The sequence below is a fragment of the Aulonocara sp. 'chitande type north' Nkhata Bay genome, linkage group LG3 (assembly GCF_057382095.1).
Source record: "Aulonocara sp. 'chitande type north' Nkhata Bay isolate Kocher_YH1m ecotype deep benthic linkage group LG3, A_spYH_male_GT1.1, whole genome shotgun sequence".
NCBI lineage: Eukaryota > Metazoa > Chordata > Actinopteri > Cichliformes > Cichlidae > Aulonocara > Aulonocara sp. 'chitande type north' Nkhata Bay.
In genome coordinates, this window is record NC_141346.1 from 33,159,692 (window position 1) to 33,177,709 (window position 18,018).

The 18,018-nt window shown below is 41.3% G+C and overlaps 1 protein-coding gene across 2 annotated transcripts in view; it reads left to right on the forward strand.

The window, feature by feature from the left end:
* The window catches only part of htr2cl1 (5-hydroxytryptamine (serotonin) receptor 2C, G protein-coupled-like 1), a 234,614-nt gene that overhangs the window by 69,375 nt on the left and 147,221 nt on the right, over positions 1-18,018 (forward strand). For both annotated transcript variants that reach the window (XM_086277081.1, XM_086277090.1), the window contains exon 2: positions 1,122-1,218. The gene's annotated coding sequence lies outside the window, so the exon portion shown is untranslated. The remainder of the gene's footprint in view (positions 1-1,121; positions 1,219-18,018) is intronic.

Consider the following 18,018-nt stretch of genomic DNA (forward strand, 5'->3'; position numbering starts at 1 on the left):
TCTACTGTTAATTAGAGCTGTTATTAAAAGAAAAGTAGTCAGTCTCTCACTTGGTTGTGGAAGATTTTGGCCCACTCTTCTTTCATTCATTGAGGTTTGCAGGCAACACAACACAGCTTTAGAGTCAGGTTGAAGTCTCGACTTTGACTGGTCCAGTAAACACTTCAGTAATTCTGTTGTAGATTTGCTGCTATGCTTCGGATCATTGCCCTTTTGCAAGACCAAGTTTCATCTGTCAGACACAAGGTTTCATGTTTGAAGAGAAAACTTTGGTATACAGAGGAGTTCATGGTCAGCACAATGGCCACAAGGTACCCAGGTCCTGTGGCTGTAACACAAACATAGATGATCAATTGTCCACCACCGTTCTTGACAGTTGGTATGAGGGTTTAGTGCTGATATGCTGTGTTGGTTTTCCCCAGACATCTCTACTGGTTGATTGATTCAATTCATCCATCCATTCGCTTCCGTTTATCCTTTTCAGGGTCGCGGGGAGCGCTGGAGCCTATCCCAGCTGTCATAGGGCAAGAGGCGGGGTACACCCTGGACAGGTCGCCAGTCTGTCGCAGGGCCAACACACAGGGACAGACAACCATTCACACTCACATTCACACCTAGTGGCAATTTGGATTATCCAATCAACCTATCCCCACAAGCTGCATGTCTTTGGACGGTGGGAGGAAGCCGGAGTACCCGGAGAGAACCCACACAAACACGGGGAGAACATGCAAACTCCACACAGAAAGAGCCCGGCCTGATGGTGGAATTGAACTCAGGACCTTCTTGCTGTGCGGCAACAGTGCTAACCACCGTGCCACCGTACTGCCTTGATTCAATTCAGTTCAGTTAAATTCCATTTTATTAATGTAGCGCCAAGGCAACAGTTGCTTCAACGTGCACATTGTTCCAGAAATCTTGTTCAGGATGTATGTTTGCACACCTAAGCTGTAGTGCCATGTTCTTTTTAACCTCCTAAGACCCGAACTCTTCCACGACATGGATTTTTAATTTCTCTTTGATATTTGGGCTGATTGTCATGCAGCTTTTTCTACCCTTTCAGTGTGTTGCTTTACTTTTTGCACCAAATAGTGACACCCCTTTCTTCAAACTGACTTCCGCAGATGCAGAGAGAGAGTGTCAAGGACACATCAGCAACTTCAAAGACGCCTGACGCAAGTCAAAAGGAGGACAGGTGCTTCTGAAGAGCCGAACTCTGAGGTGCAGTAAATATACTTCAAGGTTCTTGAAAGGTCCCTGGATGACAGGCAGATCTCTGCCAGAACATGTGTATGTGCTAGATGAATGTGTGTGTGTGTGTGTGTGTGTGTGTGTGTGTGGTATTTAAAAAAAACAATCAAACAGCATTGTGCGTTCAGTGTTTCTCAGTTTAGAGGTCTCTAATGAACATTATTACTCACAAGGCCTAGACATTTGGTGGCATCGCGCCGTGGCCCTACAGAAGTGTCGAGTTGAGTGGAACCACTAGAAATAATTCAGTGTACAGTCTGTGTGTTTGCATGTCCCAGTGGGACTGGAGTGTATACGTTCAAGAGTGAACCTGCTGCGTTATAACAGGCTGCAGGATTAACCCACCTGACAGGCATTTGATCAGGTTTGTGGCCGTAGCCAAGTGAAATCAAGGGAATGTGTGACGCTCCATTAATCCATGTATTGGATCACACTGTGTATTTAGTCTGATGGTTTTTTTCTGTCACCAGTGTCACCATATATTGCAGCCAACTGGGCAGTAGCAGAAAATGAAATGATCATAAGGACTTATTGAAAACAAAGGTTAAAATTAGAGTTCATTCTGTTTTTTATAAATAAACACTGGACAGTGCCGGCAACATATTTGATTCAGCTTCATGTCTCTTGTACTTCCAGTTGAGTGAGCATCCAATTCTTTCTGTGATAAAGGATCAAATCAACCATTTTACAATACGTTTACCAGACAACGACTAGCCTAGTTCCAGGCTCCTTTTTCTTTTTTTTTTCTTCTTCTTTCAGCTGCTCTTCTCTATCTTCAAAATCCTTTGTCCAATATATCCACTATCTGTCCTCTACACATGTCCAAACCACATTAGCCTCTCTAACTTTGGCTCCAAACTGCTCCACCTGAGCAGTACCTCTGATGTACTCATTTCTAATCTGGTGAAAATCCTAGCATTTCCTCTTCTACTTTTATTCATTTATGGTTTTTTTTTTTAATCCTGTCCTGTCTGGCAGCTTTTGCAATCAGAATTATGATCTGAATACAGTGTTGTGCCAAATACATTTTGCTTTTCCAGGACCAGCTCTACAAATTCTTTGCAGGCTCCTCTTGTTCGGGGTTTATCTGTTTATTTCTTCATTTCTATTTGTGTTATTTCAGTGACTACATTATGGTGGTGTGTGTGTGTGTGTGTGTGGGGGGGGGGGGTAATAAAGGGATAGAGAACAAATAGAAATTTAAAACATATTGCCAACTGCTGCACCTGGAATGAAAAACAAACAAACAGCACTTACAACACAAAAACTACAAAATGCACAGGTATATAAATCAACAACCATCTTGTGGGGTCTTTGTGTGTGAGTGTGAAAGAGAGAGAGAGTGTCAAGTGTGAGTGCATGTGTCACAAAATATACTTTCAAATGAGCGTGATGCCTGAATAACAGCCTCTAGGAGCCAGAGGTAGATCTGGCAAAACCGGGCCATCCGCAGCCCCCAAGAGTACTGAGGACCTGAGGTCACACATCTCGGTGATATCTGTGTACACGTCCCAGCAGGAGAAGGAGGGGGGTCCTAGATTGGGCACCCATGACCAAAGATTGGGAGCCCCAGAGGACAAGGTGAGACAGAGACACACAGTAAATGGACACACTGGTCTTGGTCTAAAACAAACTGCACCCAGAAACGGATGTCTCTTACCTGGACACCCCACCCAAAGGGCCTGTGGGCACGCATGAGTCCCCAAGGCGCAGACAAGACTTCCCTGCTTTGACTGATGCACACTACACCGCAAGCCAGCCAAAGGGGTGCAGACCTACCCTGGGGAAGGAGGAATGCAGCCTGGGTTTCAGGCGACCAGGAACCCAGGCCCCAGACCCACTCAAAGGAGGCCAGCCTCCTGACTGGGGAACAGGACCCACTACCACAAGCACCCCAGTCCCCACCGCCACTACCTGAGGCAGAGACCCTGTTCCTCCAAAACGGCAATCGCAGTTTTCCATCCCCCAGGAAGCCGCCAGACCCCAGTAGTCCCAGAGAACACGTTCATCCACCTGCAAGGCATACAGGCAAACGAGACTACAGCTGATCACCCTCACTAAGTAATGTAATTGATCAGTGGGAACCAGAGAGAAACAAATTTATCCATTTGGGTTTTTTGAGGAGGAAGACATTCTCTCCAAACTGAAGTAAATTTCTGTATTGACTAGTACATACTTTTTTTTTGGATTTCCGGTGCATGAGGATAGTCTTCTTAGCGATGCATTAGGAAGTGAGTATAAGTGATGTAAATACTTCTATATCTACTTCATTATGTCACCTAAGATGCACAGCTTGGGAGAGGTTGGGATATAACATCTGACACAAAAAACTAAGTGGTTAACTTTAGGCATCACCCACTTTTGAGTAAAATATGCTGCTGACAGCATTAACTCTCACGCTGAAGGTATCCATATCCATATTCCAATTCACTCCTACAATAAACCAGCGTGTCACTCCGGGGCTAGAAAGGACTCCTCGTGGGTAGAAGTGAGACTCTAGCAGCTCTAATGAAACAGCAGTGTCTGATGCCCCAGGAAAGAGAGCAGTCTGAATTTTCCATGGATGAGAAGGTGTGGACAAAAGTGGGCCTAGGGTCACTCGAAATGGGAGCAGTTAATGCAGCTGTGCCTGATGATGCACACCTTAGGCCTGGAGTTTGACTCAAGGCATGCATTATGTATTTGAACAATCTTGTATTTTAGTCAGCTTCCATTTCATGTTGTGGCTCACAAACCTGGTCCCAGCAGTTGAAAAGTCTACAGATCACAGCCAGTGAATGATAAAACAGACAAAAAAATGGCAAAAGAAAAATGGCAAAAAAAACCCCCATCAGAGACGGTCCAAAAAGACTAGAAAAGAAAAAAACAAGCAGTGTGACAAGATACCTGAGACATGCAAAATCAACACTGGCTCAGTTTCTCTCAGCAGAATTTGGAAAAGTACGTCAAATGAGACAAGAAACGCCCCTGCCGGGCCGTGACGCAGCTTTTAATATAATTGCAAATTACTGTAGGGATGCCATTCAAGCCCAGAGGTGGAGAATGAGTCACTCACGGCTTACTACCATGTTGCTATTAGCCTTCTGACCCTGCAGGTCAGGTGGGAGAACTCTTTCACACACACACACTGCGACACTTTCAGTCTCCTTTCCTTTTCCTCTCTTAGATGACGTCGCTTTAATGTGTTTCTTTCTCTGAAACACACACACACAGCATCTTGTTTGCTTATTTATTCATATATTCAAACCTGCTTGTATGCTTTTATGTGATAATGTTGCCCCAGAGGCCAGATTATACAGGCCTGTTAAAAGAGACTTCCTCCTCAATATACATGCCACACATAGACTGTAAACTGTCTATGTGTAAATGTTACCACGAAACACACATAAATTATACAGTTGTTCATGTGTGAATGCTCTAATGAAACCATTGCCTAAATCTGATATAGGACACTGTGAAACAATTGCGAGGTTTATTTGTAAGTCAATAAGAAAAGGGGGCAAAATATGGAAAAGCTTAAACCTTGTGGCATCAGTGTGACTCCAATCAGCTTTGTTTTGACCGTATTAAAGTTTCTATAAGCACAGACAAGTATAAGAATGATTATGACAGTTATTTTATATCAAGGTTGCTGTTTTCTCCTATTGTAGCAGCTCCTGGTGCATAATTAAAGTCTATCAGTGACAGAAACACCCACAGTGCTGCTCTCTCTGCACTGCTGGATTCATCATCCATCCTCCTCCACTAAAGGTTAGAGCGATGATACTGAACCTGTATTGAAAGATTCACAGGTCTGAGTGATAAAACAGCATGTACATTATATTCTTGTGGTGCTAGAACAGAGACATCGGATGAGAATCAATTTCAGTGCATTCGATTTCTAAGCACAAGCGCTGCAGTCCAAAAACGGCAAACTAAACAAACAAGCAAAGAGAAGGCACAGTTAAAAGTGTCTCTTTGTTACAACGTTAATATCGCGTGGTGGGATACTGATGCTGGTGTAACCCTTTTATTTCCATTTTTTTTAAAGCTGCCTTGATTTTTTTCCCCCCCTAAAGGCAATCGATACCAAGTGGATAACAGCAACTTCCGTTCAGATAGCGTCTGTTCAGTGGAGGTGGACTACAAAAGAGCTTGCTCACACTGACAGTAAAGTAGAGGGAATTAGTCTGTGTCACATAAGAGTGAAAAATAATTAATAATTTTTAGTTTTGTTCTCATTATTGTTGGAGAAGTTTTACTAACTGACAGGATTCAGCTAGCAAAACACTTTAAAATGCTAAACTCTGCAGCGTGGCTATGCCCACCACACTGACATCCACTCAGATCTCAGTGTCAACTTTAGCCTTCTTAAGGCCATAACGGAGAAAAGTAGCACGTGAGCGCAAATAGTGCTCACAGGCGTGGTAAATTTTATGAGTGATGGGCAAATGTTGTTTTCCAAACACAGACGCAGTCAATTTATTTTAATGTGAAGCGCAATAAAATAAGACATGCTTCTGTCAACATTAAATATTTGTGCAGTAAAACGGGTGTCGCAAGCGTTTGTAAATCAGCTTTCACGCTTGATTTAAACATTCGCCTCGCTATATTGTGCGCCTTAAGAAAGGAACTTGCAGATATACATATAGGTCATTCCATCCTAATTTTTAGAGCATTTCTAGCTTCACCATCTTCGATTCACATAAGGCAATGTTTGAGCATCGATGTCTCAAAGCCCAAAATTTTCCCTGGTCCATCACGATGAACAGGTTCCGTAACTTAGACAGATATATCAAAATATGTAGGACAAGTGTTACCAGAAAAGCCAAAATATCAGTAGATACTCTAATCCAAATAGAAGAAGGGTCTGGAGCTTTCAGATGGTACTCTAACTGTACCATAATATTAAATATGTGTATATTGTTATTGGTGTTTTTGATTTTTGTTGGGGTTTTCTCTCTATTACTGTTGGGTATAAGCATCTTGAGACGACTGTTATTGTGATTTAGTGCTATATAAATAAACCTGAAATGAAATGAACTGAAATTAACATTTCAAGGTTTTTGTTTTTAATAGTCTTTGAGATTTTTAAGTTCATGTGCAAAAGAAAAGGCCATCACAACCACAATCCAATTGCAGACTGGCTCAGTCATATTGCCACTTTATCGCTGCCTTCATGCACCAAAGTTGTGAGTGACTGTGTAGTAACTGTGAGTGGTGACAGATCTGGTCCCTGTCTTTGAAGCAAATGTGATTTGGCTGTTCACTGAACACAATATGCAATAATGTTAGTGGTGCCATAGTCTCCAACCAGCATAGTGGGAAGAGGACTGTTTGTATAGATGGACAGATGAATGGATGCTCTAATTGTTAACAGCATTTAGTATTCCTAATTAAAAAAAATAAGAAATAAAGCATTCTCTCATAATTTTGAGATCGATGCCACTAATCTGTTGATAGTAGCGGCCGTTTAATTACATGATGATCCGCAGGAATGCTCAGCATCTTTTTCATGACGAAACTCTTTGAGATACATCGAGACAAGATGCTTGCTCATCATTGGATTTTCCTATTTGATGTTGCAGCATCTTAACCTACAAATAAATAAAGTAGCTTGAGGTGAGAGTTGTTGTGAAGTTGAAGCAAATAAACTGAACTGATGTAACTTTTCAAGCAGAAGAGAAAAAAAACCTCACTCTTTGCAGGAGGCAAAATAATTTTTCTAAATACGTTTCTGACGCTGACTCAGTCCGAGTCGCCCACATGATGTACGTCTGGAGCAGAACCTCCGCCGTGCATTTTACTGGAAGGCATCTGGGAAGTCTTGAGTCATCAGGTGAAAGGATGGGCTGGGGTGGCAAAGGGCGGCTGTGAGATGGAGTTCAGAGAAAAGCTTGTTTGTGAATGAGATTGACTCTCTGATCGTACTAATGAGACGAGGAGGGAGCTGTAATGTGTCTTATTGGTGTCTCCTGAATAACAGGCGCAAGAAAACCCATTTTTCCTCATCATGTCTGCACATGGAGTGCAGCCAACGACAAGTTTCAGTCAAAGTATCCTTTAGAGTAATGTGTGCACTTGTGAGAAGTCATTTTCTCAGAAAACAGAGACTCTAGTATGAATATGCAGTCGATGGTAAATGGCCTGTATTTGTATAGCGCTTTTACTAGTCCTTAAGGACCCCAAAGCGCTTTACATATCCAGTCATCCACCCATTCACACACACATTCACACACTGGTGATGGCAAGCTACATTGTAGCCACAGCCACCCTGGGGCGCACTGACATTGCTGCCCTCTGGTAATATAATTCCCGTGAAAAATATTAAAAAACTGTCAGCCAGATAAATTCACTCCAAAAGTCCCACCGAGTATCTGCTTCTGTTCACTTAGGCTCTCAACCAATAAAGAGCCAGAAGTTCACAGTGTTTACAGCTTGGCCCAAAGGGGAATGCGTCACTTATATTGTATAAAACACTCACTGTCACTTTGTTTATGATTGCTTTTATAAGGTGAAGCCAAAATATAGATTTGCCAATACTAATATGTGCTGATATAGCACTTTATATCCTTTGTGTTTCTAACAAGGAGGAAGTTAAAAGGGCTTTTCCTACCTGTTCAGCTGACACAGCTGGTTTGTTTCAAAAGAAAGGAGGCACAATATTCTTTTAAAAAACTTTTGTAAACTCATTCTTGCAGAAAGCAACAGAATGTGATGAAATAACTTATTGTGATTGCTATAACTGGAGTTGATGCTTCAGGCCTGAAACGACAAAGTGCAAAGTGCCATCGTGGCTGTGAGTGGATGTCTTCACATAAAAAGTAAATATAGGGTTGGTTTTCTTACAGCAGAAAAGTATGCAACATGGAGAGGCACTACTGGGCAATATATTTGCAGTGGAGTTTAACATAGCACACTGCCACGAGTCAAAAATAGGGGAAAATGCGATGTTCAAACTGGCTCCTGCACAGCTTCATTTTCTTGGTCCAGTTGTATTATTTATTACTGTAGACTGCTATGATGGCTTTGGGTTTAATTATAGGGATCTCTTTGTGAATACAGGTACAAAACGAGACAGACTGTTAAAAGTTTACTTTTAACAAGGATAGACCGTCCTTGACTGTCTCTGCAAACTGAGTGCTATACTTCTATTCTTTCCAATTAGTCTGAGAGTTTTCATCCTCCGCTCAGAACATGAGGAAATTTATCTCTCCTCCTGTCAGAGTGTACTCGCTGTTAGTGAAGAATGAGTGTTGCAACTGCAGCGAGTTGTGTTTGTTAATATACACATTTTGTTTCTTGCACCTGTTTGCCTGCTTGTTAGCACAAGTATCTAATTAGCTAGTCACGTGGCAGCAAGTCAGTTTAGACATCTAGACGTAGTCGAGACAAGCTGCGAAAACCGAGCATCAGAATGCGGAAGAAAGGTGATGCAAGAGAAAATATCCAGTTCGTGGCAGTCCTCTGGGTGAAAATGACTTGTTGATGTCACAGGGTAGAGGAGAATGGCCAGACTCCTTTGAGCATATAGGAAGGCAACAGCAACTCAAATAACTACTCATTACAACCAAGGTATGCAGAAGAGCATCTCTGATTCCAAGGCAGCAGAAGAGCACATCGGGTGTATCTCCTGTCAGTGAAGAATGGGAAAGTGAGGCTACAGTTCACAAAGACTCTGCCAAAATTGGACAATGTAAAACGTGAATACCATTATGCGGTCTGATGAGATTTCAGTTTCTGCTGTGACATTTAGAATTTGAACGAAGCAACATGAAACCTTTCAACTTGTTATCATGACAAAGTGTGTAATACACATGCTGGTCCACTTTAGGGTTGCCAACTGTCCCGTTTTATCTGGGACGTCCTGTATAATGAGCAAAATTGGTGCATTGCTTATTTAACCCTTTAAAGCCGGTCGGAGCGGGCACTCCCCGTTTTGCGTAACTATTTTTAAATCCTGGAAGATCTGCAACCAGGTAAGCTAGCGCAATCATTTTTTTGCATATGAAACCGGAGGAGTTGTACTTACATCTTATGCCATCAGCTTGTCACAGTTTCCTTCCACATAAAGCTTTGCAAAAACTGTATAAAAAGCGCTTGCAGCAACAAAAACATAATATTCCAGAAACACGCTTTGCCGATCCGATCAGCTGTTCATAACACTTCATACGTCCATCAGCGTGAACTTTCCGCATGTCTGCCATGTCCTGCCCGAAACCGAAAGTGACGTCATTTTGCGGAAATGTAGTTTTTTACTATCAGGGACTTATGAGCCTATACTTGTGTTTTTAAAAGTTATGTTTGACTTTATGACTTTCTGTGTCGTTTCTGGGATGCTGAGGACTCATATTGCACTGCTGGAAATAGTTTATTTTGATACATATGCTACTTTTTTTTTTTTTTTTTTTTTTTTTGGCAAATTTGCATTATAATATGTATTTTCGTTTTTCCTGCAGTATACAAAAATTGGTGTATTTCAAAAATAAAACTATGAAGACACTCAAAATAAATTTCCTGTGGTAGGAAACTATTTTGTGCAACTTTTTTGTATTTACAGTTTTGAGGAATAAGCCTCTTAAATTTCTCTAACTAGAAATATATGTTAAAAAACAAAAACAATTTTACATTTGTTTGTAGTTTATTGCACTTTTTTGCAATTTATGTAATTACTATGCACTTAATGCATGCATATTATTAAAATTTGGGCTATAATGGTTGTATTGATGTATAGCAACTTGAAATGTTCCCAAAAATGGCACTACAGCATGTAAAAATATAATATAAGCTCTGGCGGACTTGGTTCTATGGTAGGTCTTAAAGGGTTAACTTAAATGTTACAAATATTGACCGTTGTGTCTCACTTTCTGACCAACAGATGGCTCTCTTACAGTCATCAGTGACTGCCCATCACTCACACCAGATGTGAGGAGGAATAGGTGATTTGTAAAAATAAGGTGCTGTTTGGTATGCGTAGCATAATAAACTGGTAAATGAAGTCTGTAGTTACAGAATGTTATTTAAATAATTTTTCAAAGGAAATGCTAATGTGATTTATGTTTTTCTTTATTGTTTTATGTGAGGTATTGATTAAACTGAATACCAATATTTTACGGCATTTTTTTTATAAGAATATTTAAATACAGTGCATATTTACACTATGCCCAACTGGCTGTGCATTGTGCTTCTGACATGCCAGAGTGTCCCTTATTTGATAGTTAAAAAGTTGGCAACCACTAGTAGCCATTTCACCATGTCCATTTCACACTTTCCCTCTACAAAACAAGAAACGGACAGGCATGCAGAAGTTACAGTAAGCTGCAGTAACAGCAGTGGGAGATCTTTTATTTCAAGCCAACATGAAAATAATCACAGGAAAGTGCTTAATAAGACAATAATAACACATTTACACAGAGATACAGCTGCCTAGCTTAATCATTTGCGGCAATTAAAGACCGCAAACAATAGTGCATGCTTGTCCATTTCACGTGGACACGGTGGACCAGCGTGTCTGTTACACGTTTTGCCGTGATACTGGATTGAATGGTTTAGGCTGGTGGTGCTGTAATGGTGTGGGGGATATTTTGTTGGCGCACTTCAAGCCCCTTAGTATCAACAGAGTATTACTGAGAAAAAACTTGAAATCATCAATAAAATCATCTCAAACTATTTTTTGAACATGAAGAAGACACTGTGTCCTGTGCAGTCGCCAGTCCTCTATCCAATGGAGCACCTTTGGGATGTGGTAGAACGGGAGATTCACATCACAGATGTAGTACCAACAAATCTGCAGCAACTGTGTGACACTATCATGTCAATATGGACCAAAATCTGAGGAATGTTTCAAGCAACTTGTTAAAGTTATTCTATGAAGAATTAAGACAGTTCTGAAGGAAAAAGGCAATAACATAATAACAGTATTTATATATTTGGGGCTTCAAAACAAGATCAAGATGTATCATCACGTCTCAGTCATGAAAGGACATCTTGGATAAATAGAGTGCATAAGGTGTACTGGACTGCTGTACTGTACTAAAAAAACCTGGTTCGGTTATATACAGGAGGCAGAATAAAGAGGTCATCATTTGGCAGTTTTGCTCCTCACTGCACAGCAATGGTCACACTGAACATTTTTTTATAAAGCGCGAGACACAAATGAGCTCGGGCTCTCACCATGGAACACCACAAGCTCATTAAAGGAAAGTACTGTCACAGGGCTTGTTAAAAAAAGTAAGTACAGTGTTGCACTTGTCCCTTTTTGTAGGCTCATAGTGCATCATAAGAGGTGAAACTAGCAGAGAGGACCGATGAAAGCGCTATCTCCATTGGCTTCATTAAGCAATTTAAAGTTCAGGGTTTCCAAAGACGTGAGTTACTCAGGAGAAAATTCCACAGTGGATTTAATCTTCTAGGCATGCACAGAACATGTATATGCTAGAATATTATATACAAGGCTTTTCTCAGGAGTCATCCAGTCTCATTCAAACCATTTCAGATCCTGATGAAGGATTTCTTAAGCAGATTCAGCTACAATATGCATCAGACTGTTTCGTGTGTACACATGGGCACATTTTTCTACCTTTCATATCACAACTTCTAAATTTCTTTTGTTCCTCACAGTCCATGAACATGTGCCCAGTCTAGAACAGGCTCCAAGTGTTTTCAACAAAAATGTTACAAAATTATTTTCTGATCCCCATGAACAGAACAGAGAAAACCCGACTCAGAAGTGGTCAAAACATTTATAATTCTTTATTCAATCATCTTCCGGAAGAGAGAGCCCTGCACAGCCCAAAGCCAGTTGCAGGATCTCCAACATTAGAAGCTAAAAATGTGTCTCATATAGGTGTTATTTTGGTACTTTAAACGTCACACACAGCCTCGATACAAACAACTCCTTATATGTTACTAGTTCCTCTTTTTCTGTCTGGTTTCCTGTATTTAATAATATGCTTGCACAGAACCACCTCAACTGGCTCCTTTCGATGTGGAGGAGCAGCGGCTCCACTCTGAGCCCTTCCTGGATGGCCAAACTTCTCACCCTACCTCTAAGGGAGAGGCCAGCCCCCCTTCGGAGGAAGCCCATTTGTGCTGGTTTATCCAACCAACAGATTTTTTTATACGGGCCATTTTTCATCAGAATGCGTACAACTTTATCACCTGTACCACATAGTTTTTATTATGTTTTCAGAGTTAATGCACTGACTGTGAACTACGACTCTCCAGGTCTTGAGTCTGGCTTGTGAAGTTTGTTGCATGACATTTCCTGTCTCTTTTCTGTCTCCCATCACCTTTCCATTTTCGAAGTATAAAATGTGTAAAATTCCCACAAGCAAACTGACCTCAGGGGCTTGCGCAGAGAAGTGATTGAGAAAACTCCTCTTTTTATTTGACAAGTTCTCTTTCAAAAGATGTAAAGCATATAGTATCTGCTTGACATCCCTGAATAAATCCCGCATTATAAAGCACCGCGGCCCCTCCTTGTCACAGACACTTCTGCCTTTTACTTGTCAGCGGCCGGTAGGGTCAGTTTAATTTGTTAGTCCATCAACTCATTGATTAGCCTCCAGTGCCCACCAATGAAACGGTGTGTTGAGGCCTCCTCATTGTGCATGCTGTGTGTATTTCTGTATGTACCACACAGCGCCTGCAATGTGGAGGCTGAGGTGCACAGAAACAACTCACAAATATTTTTTGCAAGAATGTGTGGCTTTCAAGGAGAGATCAGCCAAAGAATATAATAGGATTTACACACATTCCTACCACTCATACTGTATTTACATGCACACAAACAAGGTATAAGAAAATTTTTATACACCTTCACACACAGAGGTACCCCATGCACAGAACATTACATTAGTCATGCAGATTTTACTTTGTCTGTAGGTCAACACTGTGCTCCTCTCTACCTGCAACCTTTCTACAAGCAGGTGGTCTCAGTGACACGTCCGTTCCCTTGTGCAATCAAAAAAAAAAAAAAAAACCTGAAGCTATCTTGTGCTTATTATCTACTGCAGCACTCCTGCACTGCAGTGGTACCCAGGCGCTCTAGCAGCATAATGACCCTTGTAAGATCCTGGTTTAGTGCGACACAGATGACAAGATACACAAAGGAAGGCGGAGCAAAAACGCACACATATGCACACACATTATACCAATTTGCTTCCTGTTCCCATTAGGTTGGTACAGTAATGCTACAGGCACCAAAAGATGTCAACTAATCTGTGAGGCTTGGCTTGATGTTGCATCGAAGAGATTTCGAGCCCCGCATGCTGTTCTGCACAATGAGTCCCCTCGCAATTATGGGAATTGCTACCTTTTACCACGCAGGGTGTTTTACCGCCTCATTCTCAGTTTTTTTTTCTTCTTCCATTTTTACAAATCTCTTCGGTCTCACTGCCAACGCTGCCCATTTAATCAGGTACATGCTTATTAGCTTAGTGTATGGGGCTATATCCAATCCCACAGTGAGCATGGCGGGGTAATTAGCTGGAGGCTAATAGGCATAGCAATGGGACGACAGAGATATGTGTGGACCTGTGGCCAGTTCCAGACAGTTGTTTGTCTCTGATGGGTTGCAATGATCTTGTCAGAGTATGTGAAAGGAAATGGGAAAGAGAATAGGAGATTATTATGCCTGGAAGGATTCAAGTGATTGAAGGGAGGGGGGGGGGAAGAAGGAGCGCATAGCTTGATGTGATGATGTGCACGTCTGGGACTCTTGTTGAGGCTGTGTTTGGTAGATAGAGCGACTCTCTCGTCTTCTTTAGTGCACCTTATTGCTTATATACAGGAGCACAATCAACATTGCAGTAGCAATATACTGCATGCAAACAGTTGGCATCTGTCAAAGTCTGCTGTTGCATGACATTTGCACTCTTTACTTAAAATATGTCAGATGCTGATGTGCAGGATGTGCAGATGAAGAATGTGCTGAAGGCGGGCAGAAATTCATTGCTAACAAATATGAAAATACACGATTTAGTCATTATTGATTAATTATAAAGTGTAACTAGAGACTCTGCATTCTTGTTACGTCCATTATGGGTAGAGCTTCTTGATTAACTTTTCATTCGAAGCCATTTGTCTCCTCTGGAATCATCCGCTATAGATTCTCAATCTGAAACTCATAAAGTAAAACTTCTCAGCACATGAGCTGCTTTATCTTAAAATGGTAATTTTTTTTTTCCTTTTAAAGGAAAATCAGCCACTGCCTTTAGAAAATTTAACAGATTAGTAGAGGAAACAGCTCATTATGCAGTATAAATTAGTTTTTTGGGTCGTTAGTTCATGAGTCATTTCGATCATACTGTACTGTGCAAAATTTATTTTGGTGCTCAATTTTTTTAAAGTGGTTTTCAGCTGTAGTTTTCAGGGCTTTCTGAAGCTCTTTCAAAGTAGTTTTTTGGACATTGTCTACTTTTCATTCATTATCGGTCCAGTCCTTGTACCATTCTATGCAATTCAAGACAATGGAGCACGATTTGGAAAAAGTCTGAAAGTGTCTGATTGTCAATAGCTTAATTTTTCAGCATGATAATGATCCCAGACACTGCCAATGCAGTAAAAGCAAACCTGGATAGAAAACACACAGTAAAACACCATCAGTCATATACTGTATTGGCCTCCCCAAGCCAATCCTCAACATTATTGAAGCAGTGTGGGATCATGTAAAGGCAGCCAGCATCCATAGAAGACCTTTGAATGTTGTTCAAGAAGCCTGGAGAAATACTTCTGAAGACTACTTCAGAAATAAGATTATTTAAGTGGGGTTTTCCAACAGAAGCAGCAGGATCCCACAGCGGGTGCCCCTCTAAAAGCTTTGTCTGCTGGGAGATTCTGGCAGAACTCTCAGAGAAAGAGACACTTGACACATGTAGTGGATGTTGCTTGTTTTATTTTGGTGTTCACAGTAGGGTGATGTCATGTTCACCAAGAAGAAAAAAGCCCTTCCTCACAGTGAAAGGAACAGGTATAATATGGATAACAAGTCTTAGTCCATCTGGATAGGATGTATTTAGAATCAGTGGACAAAAAACTCAGTAAAAGGAAAAATAATTTCAGTATGTGGGATGGAAGCTACTGATGATAAGAGGACTGATAAAAGCTAGAAGTATTGATATGTGGGATGCATAAGTAGGTAGCAAGCAGCTGTTTTTGAAGCAGCACATCTAGAGAGAGAAAAGAAAAGCTAACAAGGCAGCCAGGCTGATTTTGCATCTAACTGAAGCAATGTATTCTGCATGGGGGCTGATGTATTGACAGATGTCAGAGAACTCCGGGTAGAGTCTCGCTTTTGCAGATGGTTGATCCCATTTTTTCTGGCATGCATCAGAAGTGGGCACGCTTCAGAGTTTCACTTTGCAGTGCGTTACACAAAGATATCCAGCAAGTGTTCTTTGGAGAGACTAAAGGCTGATCTCTCTCTCTGTGCAAATGTAAATTTAATCCACCTGCCATTTTTTCCACAGTCGAATCGCGCATGGAATAGAAAGCGCCACAGCCTGATTTGAACTCCATCCATTTTGCCTTCTTTCTTTCTTGTTTTTTTTTCCTTTTCTTAAGTGCGTTTTCACATTGCTTGTTTAAGTACGGAGAGTGAGCTAGAAGAAAGTGTTGAGACTGGGGACGCACTCAGTCATTTTAGCTTGGGGCAAGTCCAAACTTGGCCTTGTGTAAGGAGGGCGAACGCACCATAACACACATCTCTCGCCCACACATACACAGCCTGCGGACTTGTACGTACGCTTCAAACAGATATGCACGCAGAAAAACGTGCGTGCAAATATGCATTTGGGTCCCGAAGAGACAAGATGCACATTCATACACATGTATACAAATTATTCATGTGTTGGCTGACGGACCGGCCAGGCCCACGCTTCATTTAACTCATCTGAATGAGTTATTGGCTGTGTAAATGGACGGCACTGTCACCTTTTAAACAGACTGTGGACAGTGTTTCACAGAGGAGGATACACTACATTACACACCAGTCCGACATCGATTAGACTTCATTAGTGCCATAAACCAAACATGTCACACATTATGTCAGCGCTTGTTCCTCATGTGGGTTCCTCACATTACGAGTGTTATTTTAAGGCTTCAGTAGGCTTCGGCTGCGGGGAAGTGTGCTCCACTGTTGCTGGGATTATCATTTGTTATCCCTCTTCATAGTGACAGGTTTTTAACCACTATCCTCAGGGGTAATCTTTCTTCTTCAAACACGGTAACTCTTTACGAACTCCTTGGCCATCTCAGTAAGACTATATTATGAAAATTATCTAAACAAATAGGCATTTGTTAAAGTTTTGACTTCAGTGATTTGATGTATAGAATCACCAGTCGCATCTTACTAAAAGTGTTTCAAAGGTTTTCTGACTTTGCCTCAAAAATATGGTTTAAAGCATTGGTGTCAAGCGTAAGGCCCGTGGGCCAAAATCAGTCCTGCAAGGGCTCCAACCTGGTCCACTTGATGGCTTTGAAAAATCATGCTAAATAACAGATAAGTAAATAAATGACATAAATGTTCCTGTTGTTTTACTGTATACCGTATGATTTTCTTTAACAGTGGCTCTACAGTTAAACGTTTTCTTGAATTAACATAAACTTAATGTTTTATAATTACAGGACAGTATAGGCAATGAGCTACGAGAACTTTCTCTGTAACTTTACACAATTTCTCACAATATAAGCTCAAAGAATTGCAGTGACAGATTTCGTGCATTTGTTACAGCAGCATCTCTTTATCATGTATAAAGACTTAGATGGGCTGTTGAAATTGAAACTCTTTTCCCTACACTGAGATATCTGAGAGACTAAATGTGTAGTTAAACTTCTTTAGACTGACAGAAAGGAGATTTTGGCTACGTCCACACTCGCCCGGATAGATCTGAAAATGCTCCGCATCCACACTAGTGTTTTCAGTCGTTTTCACAGAGTTGTGCGTCCACATTGAAACGGCCGAAAATGCTGAGGTTCCAGTACTGCGCATGCGTGAAACACAAGAAGATTCGACCTGCCTCATTTCTGTCTGCTGTTTATTTACTTTCCGGCTCTTTGAAAAGTCGTGGAAAAATGTCGAGAAAAGCACCGAGTTTTTTAAATAGACTTTCACTAGCTGGGCCCATGTTCTCATTTTAGGTTTGACAGTGTTTTAGTAGGTAAAAGTGAATGTTTTGACATGAATTGAGCTGCGGTTTGGGGAAGGCCTTGAAGGGCACTGGCGACGGCTCCCGGGCATGGCAGATCCCCGTGTACTAAATAGAAGTGAAGAAGTTAAAGAATTGAGAACAAGGAGGGAGGGTGGGGCACGTAAACGAGAATGATCAGCTTGCAGAACTGAGGGAACCTATATAGATGACAGCCGGAAGGAGTGTGTTTGAAGGCGTCGTCCTGCTTCCAATACATAATCTGCAAAACAATGAGGTGGAGTTGTTGCTGCAAGTAACACAAAAGTACAAAGTTGAGAGTGAGTGAGAATTAAAGAATTCAAAGAAAAGCTATCTGGAGCATGTACAGACTGATATTAATCTTTAATAGGGCTGTCAAAACTGAGAGCAAACAAAACAACTGCTGTATAATGCCCTCCGCTATCTTTCTTTAATCGGTCACATGACTGCACCACATGACTAAAATGCATCATCGTTTTCAAAAGTCTCCGTTTTCGCTGTCCACTCTGTGGCGTGAAAGCACCCTGTTCAAATGTATTCATTTTCGAGAGCATTTTCAAAACGCTGCGTTTTCCTTCGGGGAAACGAAAACATATTAGTGTGGGCGTAGCCTTCAATTGGT